The 21963-nt window shown below is 39.7% G+C and overlaps 1 pseudogene; it reads right to left on the bottom strand.

Moving 5' to 3' along the window:
• Window positions 1-11923: 11923 nt before the first annotated feature.
• On the bottom strand, window positions 11924-15159 carry LOC123988080 (annotated as a pseudogene).
• Between the last annotated feature and the right edge of the window lie 6804 nt (window positions 15160-21963).

Here is a 21963-nt window from a genome sequence, read left to right as displayed (position 1 = left end):
GCATAATGTTCTGACACTTTTAATGATTTTATTATTACCATTTAGCAGATATGAGCCTTCAAAGTTGATGATTTTGTGAAGTCAATTTCATCGGGCAAAGTTTAACATTATGCTGTTCATTATTTTTTAACTATTATGTTCTTTCGCTAATATTGTCACTTTATATGGTCCTTTTTGAATATAATTATGTAAGTTGCACAACAAAATGTTTATTTTTAACTGTGATATAGAACGAAATAGAAAGAATGGACATATTTAATGTTTACGTAATGTCAAAGTTGTGTTCTACACGGATCTACACGTTCAAATTAGGCTTAAATTAAAGCTAGAAGTTTCCTGAATAAGGATCTGTAAAAATATCTTGCGGTAATTTGCGGTCTTCTGAGTTATTCACATTTTTGTGCACACGCGCACCCTATTAGCGTATCACAGTTAAAAATAAACATTTTGTTGTGCAACTTACATAATTATATTCAAAAAGGATCATATAAAGTGGCAATATTAGCGAAAGAATATAATAGTTAAAAAATAATGAACAGCATTATGTTAAACTTTGCCCGATGAAATTGACTTCACAAAATCATCAACTTTGAAGGCTCATATCTGCTAAATGGTAATAATAAAATCATTAAAAGTGTCAGAACATTATGCACACAGTCCTTATGAACAAGTTCCATTAAACTGATTTCAAGAATTCCGATTTTCATTTTTTGACTTTTGTCCACGTTTTCGGCGATTCTCGCCACTGTGCGTCGGCCGGAGATTAAATCCCCTTTTCAACTCCAGTGCGACTTCTCAATTACGCAAAAACTAACTGGAAGAAATTCCAAACCGACCTATCAAAAAAGTGGAAAACCTAGGTACCGCAAAACCAAAACATATCAAATCAAGAAATCGACAGCCTACTCCAAGCCTTAAACGACGCCATCCTCCAAGCAATAAAACAAAATGTGCCTCAGCTACCGGATTACAACTCCACCGAAATATACGTGAATCCAGAAATCAGAAGGCTTCAAAAAACTAAAAGCTCCTTACTTACAATCCTCCTTAATGAATACAGAAACCCTACTCCTTTCGCCAACCAAAAAATCGAAACAACCAAGAAACTCATTAAACATTACAAAAGCAGAATAAAACAAGAATTTCAAAAATCAGTAAGCACATACTGGGAAATAAAATCAAAAACATACCACACAACACCCAAAAAATGTTCCCACAAGTAAACTCCATCTTCAGGAAAAAGGAAACACTGGACATACCCAATTTAACAATAGATAAAAACAAAATGCAAACACTCCGTAATGCAAAAATAAACCCAACAAAGCACTCAAAGGATAAAAACGGCAACTTCACAATAACGGACACCAAACACAAGTGTAACGACCCTATATACGGGCCTATTATACGGGCATAACGCCAGTGTATGCTGCAGTCAGCGGTTCCAAAGACAATCAATGTCGAGGGCCCGCTGGCCAGCAAAACACTGCCAACACTGCCAAAGGTCCGGGCACACCTTGGAAACCTGCTGGTTTAAGGACCAACCACCAAGACCAGGGGTCCCCCAGGACTTTGTGCAGCCAGCTCAAACCTATAGAAACCAGCCTACGCAGAGACAAGGTCAAAATTGGACACGAGCAAGACCTCCAATTTGTGAATTCTGCCAAAACATAGGCCATACAGTTCAGGAATGCCGGAAAAAGGCATATCAAGAACGCAACAGAAACCAAAGACTCCAGCAAACTCCTCAAGTACAACAGGTACGTAAAAAGGCAAACTTGTACCTAAACTTAGGAGAAATATGTAGGTCTCCCAGTGTCGAACTATTAAGCGAAAGCTTCAGTGAACAAAAAGCATTATTCATGGTTGACACAGGATCAGACATTAATATAATTAAAAAACGAGCAATATCAAACGAAATTATTATAAATACAGATGTAATTTTTCAATTAAATGGAATCACTAAAAGCTCTATTTACACTACAGGATACATCAAAGTAAAGATACTAGAAACTGAATCCATATTCCACATCATTGAAGAACTACCAATAGAACAAGACGGAATTTTAGGAACAGAGTATTTTAAAAGCAGTGGAGCCAGCATCAATTACGCCAAGTCTATACTAATAGTAAATAACAATATAATACCATTCAAGCAACCAGCAGTGGTAATACCATCCAGGACAAAAACTATGATACCTATAAGAGTATCAAACACTGAAATCAAAACTGGTTTTGTCCCAAAATTACAGCTTCACCCACAAATATATATGGGAAACGCTGTAGTTACGAATCGTGATGGTATAGCGTTCCTATATGCGATCAACGTTGGAGCAGAAGACATTGAAATTAGTATGCCAACAGTTGAATTACAACAATACGAAGAGGCACCGCAAAATGAAGAAACAACTCACCAAAAACCTCAACGAGCCCAGCAAATTCTTGAAATATTACAAACAGGTCATTTAAATCAAGAAGAACTCACCAATGTAGAGGATATAGTAAAAGAGCACTTCCAGCAACAAATAAAATCTACCACAGGATCATCACGACGGATGAGGTGCCTGTAAATGTTAAGCAATACAGATATCCTCATGCGTTGAAAGATGAAATCAATCACCAAGTAAATGATCTCCTGGGAAAAGGAATCATCAAGCATTCCTCGTCACCATTTAACTCACCTTTATGGATAGTACCAAAAAAGCAAGATTCACAAGGAAATAAATGCTGGAGATTAGTGATTGATTTTAGAAAATTAAATGAAAAAACTATCAGCGATGCCTATCCGCTACCCAACATTACGGATATCCTGGATCAAGTGGGAAGCGCAAAATACTTCTCCGTGTTTGATTTAAAATCTAGTTTTCATCAAACACCTATGCATCCAGAAGACAAGCACAAGACAGCATTTTCAACACCATTCGGGCATTTCGAATTCAATAGAATGCCTTTTGGTTTAAAAAATGCTGCAGCCACGTTCCAGCGCCTGATGAATAACGTCCTAGACGGACTACAAGGACTGGAATTATTCGTGTTTATCGATGATATCGTAATTTATGCAAGCTCGCTAAAAGAACACGAGATAAAAGTCAACAGAATGATGATGAAGCTTAGAGAAGCAAACTTATGCTTACAACCTAACAAATGCCAATTTTTAAAGAAAGAAGTAGCATACCTGGGTCATATAATTACAGAAGACGGTGTAAAACCTGACCCAGCAAAGGTTGAAGCAGTCCAAAAATTCCCCGTTCCGAAGACTGTCAAAAATATCAGACAGTTCCTAGGATTGTGCGGATATTATAGACGTTTCATTAAAGACTTCTCTAAAATAGCTAAACCATTATCTGACTTGACGAAGAAGGAGCAAAAATTCGAATGGTCTAACCAACAGCAGCAAGCTTTCGAATTCTTGAGAAACGTATTATGCGAAGAGCCAATCCTACAATATCCTGACTTTGAGAGACCATTTAATATTACCACTGACGCATCCGGAACAGCAGTAGGAGCGGTCCTAAGTCAAGGAGAAATAGGAAAAGATCAGCCAGTAGCATACGCATCAAGAGTAATGAATAAGCCGGAAACACAATATTCCGCAACAGAAAGAGAACTACTTGCTGTGATATTCGCAATAAATCATTTCAGACCATATATTTTCGGCAGAAAATTCTATTTAATCACTGATCACAAACCTTTAATATGGTTAAACAGTCTCTCAGATCCAACATCAAGACTCATGAGATGGAAACTAAGATTGAGCGAGTACGATTACGAAATTAAATACAAACCAGGGAGACAAAACATGAACGCTGATGCTCTATCTAGAAATCCTGTCGAAGATATAAACGCTCTACAAATAAATGCGAAAAGGCTGCACTCATCTACGTCTGGATCAAAGAAGAAGCGTAAGAAAAGGAAAGAGTGGCACCAGTATCCCACTCGCCCCAGACAAACCACAACTACCTCAGAATCAGGCAAGCACAAAAAAAGGAAGGAGTGGCATCAATATCCCACTCGCCCTAGGCAAACAACGACGTCAGAATCTAGGGAATTTAAAAGGAAAAAAGAAGCACATCAGTATCCAACTAGACCGAGACCAACAACTACAACGGAGTCTGAAAATCATAAAAAGAAGAAAGAATGGCATCAGTATCCAAGAAGACCAAGGCCAACAACCTCGTCAAGTTCACGAGAAATTAAAAAGAGGAAAATCAGCCACAAACATTTAACACGACCACAAGATGACTCCACAGATGTCGAAATAAGGAAAAGATACCGAAAAGATAAGATACGAGAGAGAAGCCCATCTCAAGAAGGAAAAGCAGCAAGAAAAAGAATAAAAGAAAACTGTACAAGTTCAGATGAATCTCAATATTACGATACTGATGTATCTGAAGAACCACCAAAATCAAAACCAAGAAAACGAATAAAAACATACTCTTCTGAAGAAATCAAGAAGAAAAGAAAACCTAATGAACAACAAGTCACTGTGGAAATACACCAACCACCGCAAGAAAAGAAATACATCATCCCACAGAAACGACCTATAACTCAAGAACCTGTAATAATTGGAGACGAAATCGAAGACTATAATGAAGAAACGATATTACCTAAACATATCTTCAGAGAACCACCCAGAATCGATTCCTCTTCAAGCACAAGAGAAAGATCTCCTATAATTAAAAAGAAGGTAGAAAAAGAAACCTCAAGTGACACATTATCAGCTCCTATCACACCTATCAAAATTAAAAAAGGAAAAACCGAACAACCATCTACAATGAAACAAATTAAACCAAAAATAATTAGCAATAAACCAGTCACATTCAAAATAGAAGAAACCGAGGACCAGCTATGGATGAAAAGAGGTACAGCAGTAATATTCATTAATAAAGAAGGACAACCTGAAGATTACCAATCAAAACAGTTAATAGAAAATGAAAAGATTAAAATTTCTAAACCACAAGACAGTATCACAGAATATAAAATTAAAAATAAATTAATTTTTGGAGTATTAATAGATTATAAAGAAACATTACCACAGAAAATTAAAACTCTTCGTCACATGTTAATTCAAAAAGGAATCCAGGAATGCAGCATGCCGGATAAGCAAGGGTTAAAAGCAATTCTTCAAGTAATCTTTGCAGATTCAAACATCAACATCATCATCTGCAAAGGAACAATCCAAACTCCACCTAAGGATGAAAGAAGAAATATAATTAAAGAAAATCATGAAAGCACAGTTGCAGGACACAAAGGAATTAGAAAAACTTACCTCAGGATCAGGAACAAGTATTATTGGAGAAACATGAAAAGAGAAATTACCGATTATATTAGATCATGCATTAGCTGCCAAAGAACCAAGCTAGTAAGGATGAAGAATAAGGAGCCTATGGTCATCACAGACACTCCTTCAGACGCATTCGATAAGGTATCCTTATATGTTCTTGGACCCTTACCTATGACGCAAAAAGGATACAGTTACATCCTCACCATACAAGACAACTTGACCAAGTACTCCGTCGCAGTTCCACTTGTGTCAGCTACATCAGAGGACGTCGCAAGAGCATTCACCAATTCATTTATATGCCAATTCGGCAGTCCTAAAGCTATCCTCACCGATCAGGGAACATGCTTCACATCCTCGCTTATTAAGAAGCTAGCAAAAATCTTCCACATCCAGACGTACCGTACATCATCCTTCCATCCTCAGTCAAACGGGTCCCTGGAAAGAAGCCATCACGTTCTAGTTGAGTACTTGAAACACTACATATCCAAACAAGAACACTGGGACGAATGGCTACAACAAGCAATGTTTTCTTATAACACTAGCGTTCATGAGGGAACAAAATTCACACCTCATGAACTGGTATACGGAAGAAAAGCCAGACTACCATCAAAATTTACACCTACTGACAGATTAGATACATACCCAGATTATATAGACAAATTATTACAAAATTTACACAAAATTAGGCAAATAGCAAAAGCAAATCTGGAACAATCAAAATACAGACAGAAATACTACTACGATAGAAAAATACGACCGATTAATTATGAAACAGGAGAAGAAGTAATGTTACTAAACCCACCAAGAAAAAGTAAATTACAAAAAGAATATACAGGACCGTACAGAGTTTTAAGAAACATAGAATTGCAGATAGGTCCCAAAAAGACTAGGATAGTTCACAAGGATAGACTAAAGAGGGCCTATCGACCAATTTACAACATAGATCAAAAATGAAAATCGATATGGCAATCTATATAATTTTCGGAAGATGCGCATGCGCACATGCGAAATTTTAAACCTGCCGCCATATTGTGCAAAGTACACTAAAAAGAAGCACGCAAAGGTGACGTTATCCGAATAGAAGTATAGAAAGAAGTATAGAAAGAAAGGAAAGAAAGAAGAAAAATTGTTCAAAAGGAAAAAGAGTAAGCATAGATGATACAATTTAAGATTTTCAGGATCCTATAACAAATAACTTCCGTTACAGGAAAATGACCCACCAAACCACAAATCTTGCAAACATTTTATGTGTAAAGGATTGCTCAATAGCCTTTGAGTATATTTTCAATCCGAGAATGGGTCGATTATGCTCTGAATGCTCGATAAAAATAATTCCGGAAGCCTCGAAACATTGGTTCCACATTGGAATCCACCATTTCATTGTAAGGGAAGAAGGGATAAGTCACTCTGTGTGTATTTCGTGTAGACAAGAAATCGCTACCCTACAACCGGCGATGGCCTGTAGCGAATGCAAAAATGCAGTGAGCAATATGGACGAAGAACTATTAGAAACACATAATGAGGGCTATCTACTTCCAACACACGAGCCAGACGTATTTTGTCTAAACCAAATTTATGAATAAATTTCATTTATTGTACTAATTATTTAAAAATATATATATAACCATTCATTATTCTTAACAAATGGGTTCATTCATTCCAAAATCCTACAAACCATGAACATTTTCAATTCGTTCGAAATATTTTTATTTCGTTCGAAGTATTTATGCGCAGACTCGCAAGTCCGCCATGTTACATAGAAAAAAGATAGAAAGAGACAGAAACTAAGAGCGACAGAGAGAGATATAGAAAGCGATGCTACGCACGCGCAGTTAAATTCAACTCGCAGAGAGCAAAAATGGTACGACGCGCAGGACGACGCGAGCGTTTAAAAAAGCTAAGAAGAGCTTTAAAGCAATTTAGAGAGGTAGAATATTACTCCAAATAATTTATTTTATTTACTAATTATCTGTTTTATATAAAATTTCAAAGATAACAGTGCAAGAAGAATATTACAAAGGAAAGAAATACAGCTACTACCACCACCACCACCATCACCACCACTACCACCACGATGGAAGCTGATTTTAATAGATATTCCGGAATTTGATTGGAAAATTTATGGAAATACAGGGAAGACCGATCCAAGACATAATCATGGACAAGTGATGCGTTACTTCGGAGTCCTGTCAGCCTCCCCAAGGAATAGCGAAGAAAAATGCTGCTGCGCCCTGTGCAACCTAAAAAGACAAAACCACAGTCTCTTGAGGACAAGAGACAAACGCGCGGGGAAAGCTGTAACGACCCGATAACAAACGCAATATCTTTTTGATTTCATTTCTTTATTATAACTAATTTTTATATTCCATACAAAGTATTTTATTTAATTTTTATTGTTAATATTTAATGTATAAATTTTTGTAATAAATATTTTCATTTTCGCCGATAACTGAGTTTGTTAAATACATCGATAAAAGTTTAGTCGATAAGTCGGACGGTAAAACAGTTTACCGATAAATTATCGACGTCCGACCGTGCACGCGCGAGCGCAACCCCAGTAACCATACGGTGGGGTAGTATTCTAGAGTGGGGATGCTGGACCACCACGTGACGGGAAAAACCCAGCTACCCCAAGAACTCTATGCGGAAAAAAGGTACCGACTCAGCAAAATCTGAGTATAAATAGAGGCGTTCCGCACAGTTTCAGAGCAGATCTTCTCAGACCTCGGTCTGAAACAGACAACACTCTGATCAGTAGAGAAGAGCTTGCGCTGAACTGTCTAGGCAGCGATAGAGCGCGAGCTACAGCTAATTCCTACTATTCCACTGGTGGCGTGCAGGACTACGGATCAGTGGACCTCCTATTCGCGGTGCGCAACGTGTTACACAGGTGTTACGCTAAGCCAACACTCAAGTGTAAAGAGCTAGCGAGGAGCGGAGCTCCTTGAACGGCCTGCGTCTAACACGGCTCTGGTATAACCAGAAACCGATTGCGACCTATAGGAAGGGTTAACTTGATTCCAATAGTCTAGCACAAACCTCTGGAGTTTAATTTCCATAATTATTGTTGAAAACAAACAGAGTGTTGACTGTATAAGAAGACCACGCCGCATTCGCGTTAGCGCTATCGATTATTACGATTAATTACAATTATTAATTTTTACTTACATATATTAATTACTAATTACATATTTTTCAATTGTATTCCCAATCTAGGGCGAACGTATTATAATCTCTTATTGTATTCCTAATTCTAGCCGCACTTATTGTAATACTAGCGATTTTGTATTATATTTCAATATTCACTTACCTTTCTATTTTTGAATAAACAATTTTCCATTAGTTTCTAGCACATTAGTGTTTGGATTTCACTCCTTAACCGCACACCACACGAACCTAAAATCCTTAACACATTGATTACGAGTCGCCTTCTAAGGGAACCGCTCTCCCTACAAGTCGGTGCAGTGACGTACTCACTCTGGGTCGTTACACAAGCTAAACATATTAGCCGCTAGCTTCGCGGCGGCAAACTCAATTAACGATGAAATGGGCAAGCAGAGGCTAACAGAAATAATATAATCGAAAGGGAATACGACACCTTCATGGAAAAATTAAAAACAGAGACAGCGAACAACACCCACCTGGTTACATTCTCAGACACAAACCCGGCAGACAGCCTAACATCAGAGATATACAGCACATACTTCACAGTCCCCGCACATACACTTCGGCTATTCCGGAAACTCAATAACAAAAAATCATCAGGGCCGGACCAAATCCCGAACATCGTTTTAAAAAATCTCCCAGGAATCATAATCAACAGCTATAACGCAATCTTCAATCACTGCCTAAATAATAGCTACTTCCCGGAAAACTGGAAACTGGCAAAAGTGATCCCCATAAAAAAGAAGGGGAAAAACCTATCGGACCCAAACAACTATCGACCCATCAGCCTCTTACCTAACATCCAAAATATTTGAAATTTTAATAAAAGAGGCATTCGAAAATTTCCTTGAGACAAATAACATAATTCCAGATACCCAATTCGGTTTCCGACACAAGCACAGTACAATACACGCATTACACAAATTAATCTCGGACATACAACACGCGCTCCACAAAGGTAACAACGTAGCCGCCTGGTCGACATTGAAAAGGCCTTCGCCACGGTATGGATAAAAGGGCTAATATATAAACCGAATAAAAAGAAATGCCCACCTCACCTAATGAAAATGATAGCTGACATACTCCATAACAAAAAGTTCTATACGGAGTGCAGCGGGCACAGATCAGACATCACCTTAGATCTCTCAAATGGGCTCCAGCAGGGCTCACTAACAGCGCCAGTGCTCTTCAACTTTTATAATGCAGAGCTCCCACACTTATTTAACATCCCAACGACCACAGACACGGAAACACTACAATTTGCAGACGATCTAATTGTGTACGTTCAAGGTAAAAACGTTAAAAAGCTGGAGGAAAAGCTTCAAACATTGTATAATAAAATCCAGGACTATTACCAAACATGGAAACTAAGAATAAACCCAGGCAAGAGCGAAGCCATCCTGTTCAGGCGTAAGATTAAGTCTCAATGACGCACCTTCAGGAATTCCTACAAAAATTTCCAATTAATAGCAGGCAGCACGAAAATACCGCACAGAAAAATGGTCAAATACCTCGGAATAAACCTTGACGAGCTCCTATACATGAACGAGCACGTAAATATACAACTCGAAAAAGGAAAGAAAGCCTTCCAAACAAACAGTAAGTTGTTCTACTCAACAAAACTGAGCTTTCGAGTAAAAACAATATGTTACCTCTTACTAATCAGGCCCATCATCATATATGGATGTCCAGTGTGGTATAACATCAGCCCCGCAGCAATGGAGAAGATAAGGGCGTTTGAAAGAAAATGCCTACGAGCATGCACAGGGCTTTACAGAAGCGAAAAATCAAACTACAAACACTACGTTAGTACAAAGGACCTATACAACACCGCAAACATTCCAACAATAGACAACTTTATAGTACAGCTCACCAGAGACTACTTTGCCAAAATAAGATATGTAAAATCAAACCATCTCATCAATAGCTCCCTATACCCCCAGGACGAATACCTCAGCAAAACACTAGAAACCGGACATATCCCTCCAGAGGCATTCCTCCTCCTGGACAAAACCGGAAGAATAACCGACCCCTACAACGTACCCCTCATCTACCATATCCTACGCAATATAAAAGACAAAAGAATACTATACACACCGCACATTAATAGCAGACACTCCGCCCAACAACTGGTGCACAACCAAGCAATGCCCAAAACGAACGCAAATAACATAAGCACGTTAGATAAAAAGAAATACTGGTGGTTGGACGACTACCACCCAAATACTAGCCGTAACTAAGCGAACGACCAAGGACCGGAACTAAAAAAAAAAAAAAAAACCTGTAAATATGTATGTAAATATTGTAAATAGCTAGGAAACAAAATCATGTATATATTCATTCCGTAATGAGTGTAGTGTGATTGACAGGAATGAAAGACGAAGCGAATGCGTGAGAGTGTGGGATAGCATAGACCAAAGCGCTTAGTTTATAAGACTAGTAAGACAGAGACCCGAAAACTGTTCCTCGACCCCGCTATTTTTGGCCTCGAAAGGGGATCTTTTGCGGCGAGAAACCTCCCTACTATACCCGCAAAATATAGAGAAACAGAAACCAAATCGTTTGTAAAAAACCTAAATATATAAAAGAAACTGACTACGAGCTCAGAAAAATAGGATAGATGGCGAGCTTCGCACAAGCGATCATGTCATCAACCATTCACGGAATGATGTGACAAGTAGATTATTCACTACTCGACAATGTAAATATTTGTAAACATTGTTATGAATAAAAATCTTTAAAAAAAGGCGTCCGACCGCGGAACCGCTGGCAACTTTTTTGTCGTAGGTTCGCGTCCCACGAAGGTCCAATTTTTTTTTTGTAAAATCATTTTTTTATTACGAATTACATAAGAATAAATAATAACCATTTAATAACGTATAAAAATTATTTTTAACATATTTTATCATTAAGTATACATAAAAGTAATTTTGGAGCACTACTGGTTCTCTGGGTATGTATTGTTCTAATTACGTATAACTTCCAATAGTCGAAAAGCCACGTGGTATCGACTTATAATAGATATGGAAAGTAATATATTGTTGCGCCGAGGAGTGGAGCTCGCACTTTCCATATTTAAACGAATAAACAAGGAGCAAACTAGACTGTCTATATTTCAGTTACACAAGAGATTTAGCAATAGATCCGTACAGGTCGGCTTCCCGATACAATCTGATATTCAAAAGACGCGCGGTTGTCTAAGAGACCTCAAGCATCCGGTGACGTGTTTCCGCTCGAAACAAGGGATAGCTTCACGTTATGATTCGACGACAGCTTCGGACGGGGCAGTCGATGGCTCTTTCGAAACATCAAGAAGTGGTCGATGCGTCGAAAGAGCGGGAACTTCTCGCCGTCGCAACATTGCTCCCCTCCTTCAATAAGCGGTCGTCCCGACCGCGGCCATCTTCATGCTTGTAACCATCTTCACGTAGGCCGATCAATAAGCCTAATCAAGTCATAGTCTCTAACCTCGGGCTGTCAGTCTTCCATGGATGCTAACCTCTTCTCTAGTACCTCTACCTGAAAAGAGGTTAAAACCAAAAGCGTAACATTTACCTAAGTGGCCCTATCAGGCAGCTAACGTCTTGACATTCGTCCTTCGTCCCAGGGGAAAACCACTCAAAAACCCTGAGCAAGACGCCGGTTCAGTGCGAACAAGTCAACTTAGAAACCGCTCCAATTTCCAATTCTTCTTAGCACTCTTCTTTCTTCGAGGAGGTCCCGACAGTTCCTCGCCCTTCCTCTTGATTCCCTGGGCCTTCACGTCTTCCTCTCGAAGTCTTCTCGGATGAAGAAATTCCAGTCCAACGGGTCCACTCTACCGGGGGATGCTCCCCAGCCATCAAGCAAAATCTTTCCTCGATAGACTGGTGGTCCGGAGCATACCACAACTACGCAGTCCGATGACCAGAACCCCGAATACAAAAATCAAAATAAACGGAACACCGGCTGAGGGGATGCCCTCTTCCTCCGAAGAGAACAACACTTCCTCCATCGTTTAGACACGCGTAGCCAGCAAGTTTACCGTGGCGGAAAGAAACTTCACCCTTGCTTTGTGCGACGAAGCGTCTTCTTCTAGGACAAGGACGTCAGAAGCACCCTCCTCAGTCTCCTATTCTTGATCCTTTCCTATTTAGGTGTTTCTTCCCCGTGAATGTTCATATGGAGCCAAACGATTCACGTGAACCACCTTAGGTTTAGATTTTGGGGAGCGAAATATGCGGTAGATTAACTCATTTAACCGGTTCATAACTTCATAAGGTCCTTCCCAATCAAACTGGAGTTTAGGACATTTTCCCTTCGTTCTTCGGGGATTGTAAAACCACACCTTGTCCCCAGGAATAAAGGAAATTGGTCTTGCAAAAGAATCATACCAGGATTTTGTCTTTTCCGCACAAATTCGCATACGATAACGAACGAATTTGTGAATCTCTTCAATCTTCTTTCTGGTTTCCTCGATGTAAACAGTTTCTTCTTTATGTTCCGAGGCAATAGTTCCTCTGAGCAGATCCAAAGGCAAACGTAACTCTCGTCCCATCAGAAGCATTGAAGGACTATTTTGAGTAATTTCATGTCGAGAAGAACGATAGGCCAATAAAAACATCGGAATCCACTCATCCCAATCCTTTTGATATTCCGCAAAAAATTGGGATAAATACTGCATCAAGGTCCGTATCAACCGTTCTACGAGTCCATCCGACTGAGGGTGCAAGGGAGTAGTTCTCGTTTTCTTTATCCCCAAAATCTTCATCAACTCTTGAAAGACAGTTGACTCAAAACTGCGACCCTGATCAGAATGAAGCTCCAACGGTACTCCATGCCGACTTATCACCTCCCTCATCAGGGCCGTGGAAATTGTCGTCGCCTGCTGGTTCGGAAGCGGAACCACCTCTGGCCACTTCGTGAAATAATCCACCACAACCAGCGCGTACTTGTTTCCAGAAGAAGACCTTGGTAAGGGACCAACAACGTCGAGCGCGATCCTCTCAAAAGGTGCCCCTACGTTGTAGACTTTCATGAGTCCTCTTCCCTTCCCCGAAGGACCTTTCTTCGCCGTACAACGATGACATCGACGACACCAATCTTCCACATCTCTTCGGTGATTAAGCCAAAAAAACCGCCGTCGAACCTTGGCCAAGGTCTTACGTATTCCGAAATGTCCTCCAGACGACGCATCGTGGCACTCCTGAAGAACCTCCTCGACTTTACTCTTCGGTACAATCAATAGTCTATTAGCTTCCTTTCCGTCAACAGACTCCCATCTTCGAAATAATAAATCCTGATGAATTTCCAAAGAGTCCCAAAGTGCCCAGAGAAACTTTGCTCCAGAAGAAAGAGCGGAAACCTCCTGCCAACCCGGTTTATGTCCTTCTCTCTTTCTTTCGTAAATAAAACCAGTATCCTCGTCTTTTCGTTGATCCTATCCATTCTTCAAAATTTTCGGGTTTACAAATCGTCCTGAGGATGTGATTTCCCTTTTTCTGAAACTTTTCCTCCAGACGAGTACAAGGCTTGCATTGCGAAGCTTCACAGGGTCTTCTCGAAAGACTGTCCGCATTTCCGTGATTCTTTCCCTCTCGATGCTTAATTTCAAAATCATACTCTTGCAAACGCTCACTCCACCTCGCAGTCTGCCCCTCTGGATTCTTGAGTGAGAGCAGCCATCTCAAAGAAGCGTGATCAGTGCTTATCAGAAACCTTCGTCCATAAAGATAATGATGGAAGTGCTCTATGGATTTTACAATAGCCAACTACTCTTTTCTAGTCACACAATAATTCCTCTCAGCCTTTCCCAACGTTTTAGAGAAAAAGGCTATAACCTTCTCTTGTCCTTCCTGGAATTGAGAGAGGACTGCTCTAATTGCAACAATCGAAGCATCCGTATCAAGAATAAAATCCATCTCATGTCGAGGGTAGGCCAGAATTGGAGCTTCCACAAGATGTCTCTTCAATTCTTCAAAAGCACCTTGGCATTCTTCTGACCAACGGAAAAGCACTTTGTCCTCAGTAAGACGATGTAAAGGTTTTGCAATGGAAGAGAAACCCTTCACAAATTTCCTGTAGTAGGTGCAGAGACCCAGGAAACTTTGCAGCTCAGTCCTGTTCTTCGGGATCGGCCAATTCTGCACCGCTGAAATCTTCTCTGGATCCGTCTTCACTCCATCCTCAGAGACTATGTGCCCCAAATACCTGACTTCCCGGCAAAAGAAATTACATTTCTTTGGGCTCAGTAGAAGTTTGGCGTCGCGCAAGCGGGAGAATACAACTCTTATATGCTCAATCTCTTGATCGAAGCTTTTCGCAAAAATGATTACGTCATCCAAGTAAACAAGACAAATCTTCCAGTTCAATCCTTGTAAAACATTGTCCATCGAACGCTCGAAAGTGGCTGGAGCGTTACAAAGTCCGAAGGGCATGACTTTAAATTACCACAGTCCTGTGCCAACGCAGAAGGCGGTCTTCTCCTTGTCTTCATCATCAACTAAAATCTGCCAATATCCACTCTGTAAATCTAGCGTCGTGAACCACGTTGAACCGGCCACCGCATCCAGAGTGTCCTCGATCCTTGGCAACGGATAAGAATCCTTCTTCGTAACCTCGTTGAGACGACGATAATCCACACAAAACCTGGTACTTCCGTCCTTCTTCTTGACCTGGACAATTGGCGAAGACCATGGACTCTTTGACTTTTCAATCACCCCTTGCCGTTCCATTTTCGTAAGAAGTTCCTCAACTTCGTCTCGGCGGTGCAACGGTAAACGTCGTGGGGGTTGTTTAATTGGCGAACAAGTTCCCGTGTCTATTTTATGCTGGACTACATTACATTTTCCTACTTCCTCCTAATTTTTGGCAAAAATGTCTTTAAATTCAAGAAGCAGATTCCTGAATGCAAACCGTTGCTCTTCATTCAAATCTTTTCCACTGCGTATGTACAGTTCTTGAAGATACTCCGGAACAGAATCCTCTTCCTCTCTTGTGCTACATGCCAACGGTTTCCTCATCAAATTTCTTCTTAGAAAATCAACTTCACCATGGTGTTTTATACAAAGCTTTCCTAAGATAAAGTCCAGCTGACAAGAATGCTTTTTGAGGAAATTTGTTCCCAGAATACACTGTTCCGCCATATCGATAAGGAGGAAATCTTCTTCGGAGTTCAAAGTACCGATTGTTACCAAGGATCGCTGTTTTCCATAAATCGGTCATTTCTCCCCAGAGATGGAGAAAATTTGGGGACTATAGAGTTTTTCCGTTCCCCCCGCGCCAAATTCGTTATTACTTCCAAACTTCTTTACATCCAGTTAATTTAAACTTAAGCCCGTGTCAAGTATTATGGGGCACTCCTTTTCTGCGACGAATCCCTCGACGCAGGACAAAACATTTCCGGCAACTCTTCGTACGACGGGGGCGAACAAAGGTGAAGCCGGAGGATGCCCCTCTACGCCGACTTCTTCCCGTTTCCCTTCCTCGTTGAAAATTCTTCTTTTCTCTTTTTCGGACAATTCCGCCACATATGACCCTTCTCCTTGCAATTCCAGCATTCCATCTCCTGTCTTTCAAGCTTCCGTTTTACCGGTCTTCTCATTTCTCTCCTTCCGGAATCCCTCTCCAAAGAATAAACCGGTTTAGTAGATGTTTCTTTTTTTTGTAACGGGCGCATTAGCCATTGACTCGACTGCTTCAATCTCCAGAGCCCTGATAACAGCAGCCGTGAGAGATGTGAAACCTCCGAGCCTCAGCATCCGTTTCATTTCCTCATTAGCCAGTGAGGAAACAAATTGTGAGGCAGCAAGCTTGTCTCTAATTTCTAAAGGGCATTCGCAAAAAGCGGCCTGTGCCAGCCTCTCAATCTCCGTGGCTAAATCGGAAATAGATTCCCCTTTCTGTTGTTTATAATTTTGGAACTTAACATAATTGAGGTTCTCAAAATTTTTCGTTCCATAGCGGAACGCAAGGGCCGAAATTAACACGGGAAGATCAGTCTGTTTTTCAACGGAAAGAGAAGTCAAAACACTCCGCGCCGGTCCCTCGAGCGATGCAACCAAGGCCAAGGCCTTCCTTGGCTCATTCCAACGATTCGCCCCTGCAATCGCTTCAAACTGGAGTTTAAACTCCTCCCAGTTAGTTTTACCATCAAACTTTGGTGGTTTCAGAACGTAGCCTAAATCGGAAACGTTCCGCGACACACCAGACATTCCTTGTTGAGAGACCGGAGGTGAGGGCTGGAGTATCGCGATACCAGCAGAAATGGAAGGATTAACAAGAAGGGCTTCGCGATCCCCATCACGGACTGCCGTGGCCGAAAACTTTTCTAAAAATAGTTGGAGATTGGACGATAGCACCTGGTAACTGTTTTCCATCGCTGTCATCCGCTCTTCCAACACCTTCTGGATCGCTGAAGAAGCCGTTCTCTCCTCTTGCTATTTCTCTTCCGCGCGAGAGCGCTCCTTCTCCCATCGAGAGTTAAATACGCGTTGCTGCTCCCTAAACTGCGTAGAGATGCTCCTCTGCAAACCCTCGAAAAGTGTCTCCAAAGTCTCCGGAGAACCCTCGTCCCCGGCCGAAGATCGAGTTCTTATCGTCCTACCGACTGCGCCAATGTTGCGCCGGGGAGTGGAGCTCGCACTTTCCATAGTTAAATGAATAAACAAGGAGCAAACTAGTCTGTCTATATTTCAGTTACACAAGAGTTTTAGCAATAGATCCGTACAGGTCGGCTTCCCGATACAATTTGATATTCAAAAGACGCGCGGTTGTCTAAGAGACCTCAAGCATCCGGTGACGTGTTTCCGCTCGAAACAAGGGATAGCTTCACGTTATGATTCGACGACAGCTTCGGACGGGGCAGTCGATGGCTCTTTCGATACATCAAGAAGCGGTCGATGCGTCGAAAGAGCGGGAACTTCTCGCCATCGCTACAATATATTTTACCTTAATTGAATATAACTTTGTATGTGATGATGCGTTATGACAAAGATGATCTCTGACTTCCTGAATCCACTGTTTGGTTTTCCCTTTTTTGCATGAATGTATTCTGATAGATATATAATGATATAAGTCTTTTTGCTCATATGATGTGCATATAATAGTTTATTGTAAGAATACTTATCTTTATTTTTAGAAGATTTATCACCATATCTGTTTGATGTGACTTATAGTTTTAGTCTTCGTCACTGTCTTCATTAATAGTAGGTACTATTTCGTCTTGCCGGAATATGGCACTTAAATGTTCGGCAGGTCTAACAATTCCCGACAGATACCGTGCGTGTGACAGGTAATAAATAATTGCTGCTACGTGTGAGCAGCACCCGACGCCACAGTGGGATATTTGACCGATTTAGCTGGCCAAATTATTTTCTGGTTTAATGGATTCAGAAACGTGCGTACTTATTTATTTATGATATTTTAACGTAGTAGGAGAAATTTTAGACATTAAAAAATTACTAACAACTATCAAAAAGTATTAAAAACAATTTTATTCTTTGGGTTTGTCTTGTTTACTATGTCACAGTCTCGCATTGCGAATTGTTCCATTATACATGTTTTCTCTGTATAGTATTGTATCCCTTCTTATGGTGATACCTCTTTTGGATGAAGAAAATCCATGCACGTGTGCCTGGGCCGTTTAATTTTTTATCAAAATTACAATTTTCCTTACCTTCCATGAAGCTAAATATTTCTTTGCGAGTCATTATTTTGACCCCTGATGGCCCTAAAAATCAGATTTAAGCTTCTGCACTACATATAACCATTTTTAAAGAAATGTCATTTTCAGTTACAGAATCTTATTTTACTTATAAAATGGAAATTCGCGGGATTCCGCGGCTAATTATTGTACTATTATAAAGTAGAAACCTTCCTCTTCATAATCAATAAGAAATTATTATCGGGACGGACCCTGAACTATAACAAATTCCATCCAACAGCAAGGAAATGACATTTAAAATGAATGGAAAAGTTACTTTCTTTAAATCACTTTTACTGTGTTGAAATCAATTGATATACGATTAAATCGTTTATAAACACACACACTTCCCTGCTTCTAAACTATTCATAACTAGTTTTTTCCAAATATTCGGCGTACATAAAAATTATCGCACTGCACAGCAGCTTAACGCGGAAGATATCCAGAAAGGCACAAGCACCGTGACAGAAAGTACGAATGAAAATGACCATATCTCTGCATGGAAGTGTAAAACGGCAAAAAAATGTGCAGTTTATTGCCCCCCAACTATTTGCCTTTTCCAGGTAACAACTCATTTCTACCTACGACAGACTTGAAAAATCGACTTTTGGCTAGCTAAATCGGTCAAATACCCCACTACGATTGCCATTCGCATATTCACAGCAATAGCGTATAATTCCCGAAATGCCGATTGAATTTGGTGTATAATCTAAATAGCAGCAATAAGTTTTACTGTTTATAGGACGCGATTGTACTTGGAATTTGACGATATGATTTTTTTCTTTTAAACAAATTATATTAATTCTATCGTTCGCGTCTATGACTTCAGCTAAATATGAGATTGCCAGAGATAATTGATATGACCCGGTAAATAAGATTTTTAGCTCGTTTTCTGTCAGTTGCGGAAAATCTAACAATTCAGTTGCTGACACCTGCTTGAATGGAACTTTTCGTCTATTCCAATGATGTTTCTCAACTTCTATAGCTAATGAATTTTCATCCGATTGATTATGCATTCTTTGTATTATTTCTTGTGAAATAATAACCTGATGTAATAATTTGTTATCCATTTGATGGTGCAGAAGTTTATATTTTTGAGCTATGAATTTTGAGCTATATTATGATGCCATGAATTGCTTCAACGACCCAACGAATTTTTGTGACATGTCTAGAGGTATTTGATTCTATTGTTGTAAGCTGGCTACGTTTTCCTTTCAAAGCAGGCATCAGTACTTGAAAACCCAATTCTTTCAAATATACTTGGACATCACGAAATCCCCTATCAACTATGCAGATGTCTCCTCGTTTCATAACACTTCGTAGGCCATTTGGATCTTGCAAACCAATTTTCATGATCATTTTGATTCGCATAAAAAGGTCCAAGCATATCAACGACGTATCCATTTGTTGTGCAGACAGTAAACGGTTTACACAGCGGAACTTTTTTCTGTCCAGAATATGATTTGCGCTGATACTCGTTATTAGTACTGATGCCTGATATATGTACCATCGAAAACCAGTGCTAATTGATTGAAAATATTATATAGCTGTTTAGCAATGTCGGAAGTTTCATTATCTATTAAATGTTCGCGAGAAAAGGAAGCTAACTCGAATTGAATAGGTAAAATATCTTTTGAAATGACACTAAACTGATTTACAAAAATTAGATACTTGTTGCTCATGTTCTAAACCGAGAATTGCTACTATCATACTATTTGAGTTACCGGCACGTAATTTAAATAAGAAAACAATAATGGCCTGTGTAATATTACGAGCTTCTGAATTTCGCATGGAAGTCATTAGTTCCTGAAGACTATTAACATTTTCCCAAGTTAAACTGGTAAATATTTTAAGACGTTCTTCCGATAACATAAAATCACCTACTTTATCTTTAATTTCAGAATGGCTACTAATTGCAAGTAATTCAAAATGATTCCTTAATTCATTAGCTTCTACTAAACTACTATAAGAATGAATCTGTAAACGCATAACTATATTATGATACAACAGTTTATTTAATAAGTGATTACGGCAGCACCGATTCCCTTTCGGAACATATATTCTGCACATCACAAATACCTGCTTGCGCGTTTCAAATGGCACGTTGATGATGCCCCGCTTGGACCCACACACGAAACAATTCCCATGTGAGGCAACTACTCGAGAAAATGGCATTTCTATATATTTTGCATTCGATTCGTCGGAGACAATATCTAACACAAATGACGGGTCTTCTATTGTCGATGTCGGATCAGAATCACTTGACGATTCTTGGGGCGAAGAGGATGTATTAGATTCCGGCACAGAGGTTTCAAGCACAGGTGTTGGAAATAAAGTTGAGACATCCCGGGATGTTCCAGGTAATGGTGACTCGACGAAAGACGTAGCAATGGCTGAAGATGATGGGACCTGGAATGTTGGAGCTAAGGATACCATGACGTTGGATGGTGATACTGAGGAAGTACTAGGTGACGGTATCAAGGATTCCCTGTCTTCAGATTTTATGGCAGTAAATTGGGGACTTTTATAAATGAAAATACGGCATTTGTTACAATAGATATCATCAACAGACACCGCTTTGTCTAAAATCCGCGAAAACTTAACGGCCTCAGCCTCCAAATTAATTTTCTTTTTTCCCCTTTTGATTTGCGAATTATAATATTGCACCTAATGCACCTGACACGCACAGTTTTCTTGTCGATAAATTGCACACTACCGGTAGACATATTGACACTTTTACTGAATAGTAAGCAATGTGTTAACCGTTTGGAATTTCGTCCAAGACTGATCACGTTTTCCGAATGTTTCCTTCAAGCAAGAGTTTTTGCAGTAGAGGGGATAGTTTTGAAACATGGAAAAAGCAAGTAGGTGGAACATTGTTCTCTTTAATTGGTTGCTGTATCTCTCGGGAAAGGGTGGGGTGATACCTGCAAAAACGCAAGTACTTCGGAAGTTCACCAACGGTTCTTCCAGGTTGACCGCTCGAGGGTCTATGTACCGTTTTTAATTTATCCTTCGGAACATTGGCTTTATGACATACCCGTACTTCTACTATTAAGAACGCGAAGATATTCAGTTTCTAAAGGTCTTTATGACTAGGTGTTTTGACAACAGGGTACCCGCAATAAGCATAAAATCCAAAACACCAGATGCGGATATATTGTACAGAACTATAGGGCGATTTGTAGGGGAGAATTTGAAACACAATTTCCTAATAGTTAGAAAAAGGCTTCTTAAGTCATTTCAAATCACCTATTTCCAATTATCCGTACTGTACCGGGTAGTCCTATTTTTAATAGGACCATCATAAAAGACCAGCTGGTGGGTACGAATACAATCATATTCAAATAGAAACAATTCCTTTTCTATTCTATATAGCCAGAGAACCAGTAGTGCTCCAAAATTATTTTTATGTATACTTAATGATAAAATATTTTAAAAATAATTTTCATACGTTATTAAATGGTTATTATTTATTCTTATGTAATTAATAATAAAAAAAATGGTTTTATGAAAAAAAAAATTGGACCTTCGTGGGACGCGAACGTACGACAACAAAGTTGCCAGTGGTTCCGCGGTCGGACGCCTTAACCGCTCAGCTTTTTTTTTTTTTTAGAACATACGATTATTGTGCAGGTTTTACAAATAACGGTATATATATACATAGGTTTGTGTCCGGAAACGTATAAAGGTGTTTGGTGTGGGTTTTATTTTTAAACAGGGCTCAGCGTAGAGCACTCGCGGTCTTATGCTATGACTGGGGTTTACGTACTACGCTTATCGTTACGGGGTGACACTTGTTATCGTGGTCGATTTTTTATTGTAGCTGTACAGT

The sequence above is a fragment of the Osmia bicornis genome, chromosome 8 (assembly GCF_907164935.1).
Source record: "Osmia bicornis bicornis chromosome 8, iOsmBic2.1, whole genome shotgun sequence".
NCBI classification, from domain to species: domain Eukaryota; kingdom Metazoa; phylum Arthropoda; class Insecta; order Hymenoptera; family Megachilidae; genus Osmia; species Osmia bicornis.
Note: the sequence above shows the minus strand (reverse complement) of the source record. Positions and strands in the feature narration are given on the sequence as shown.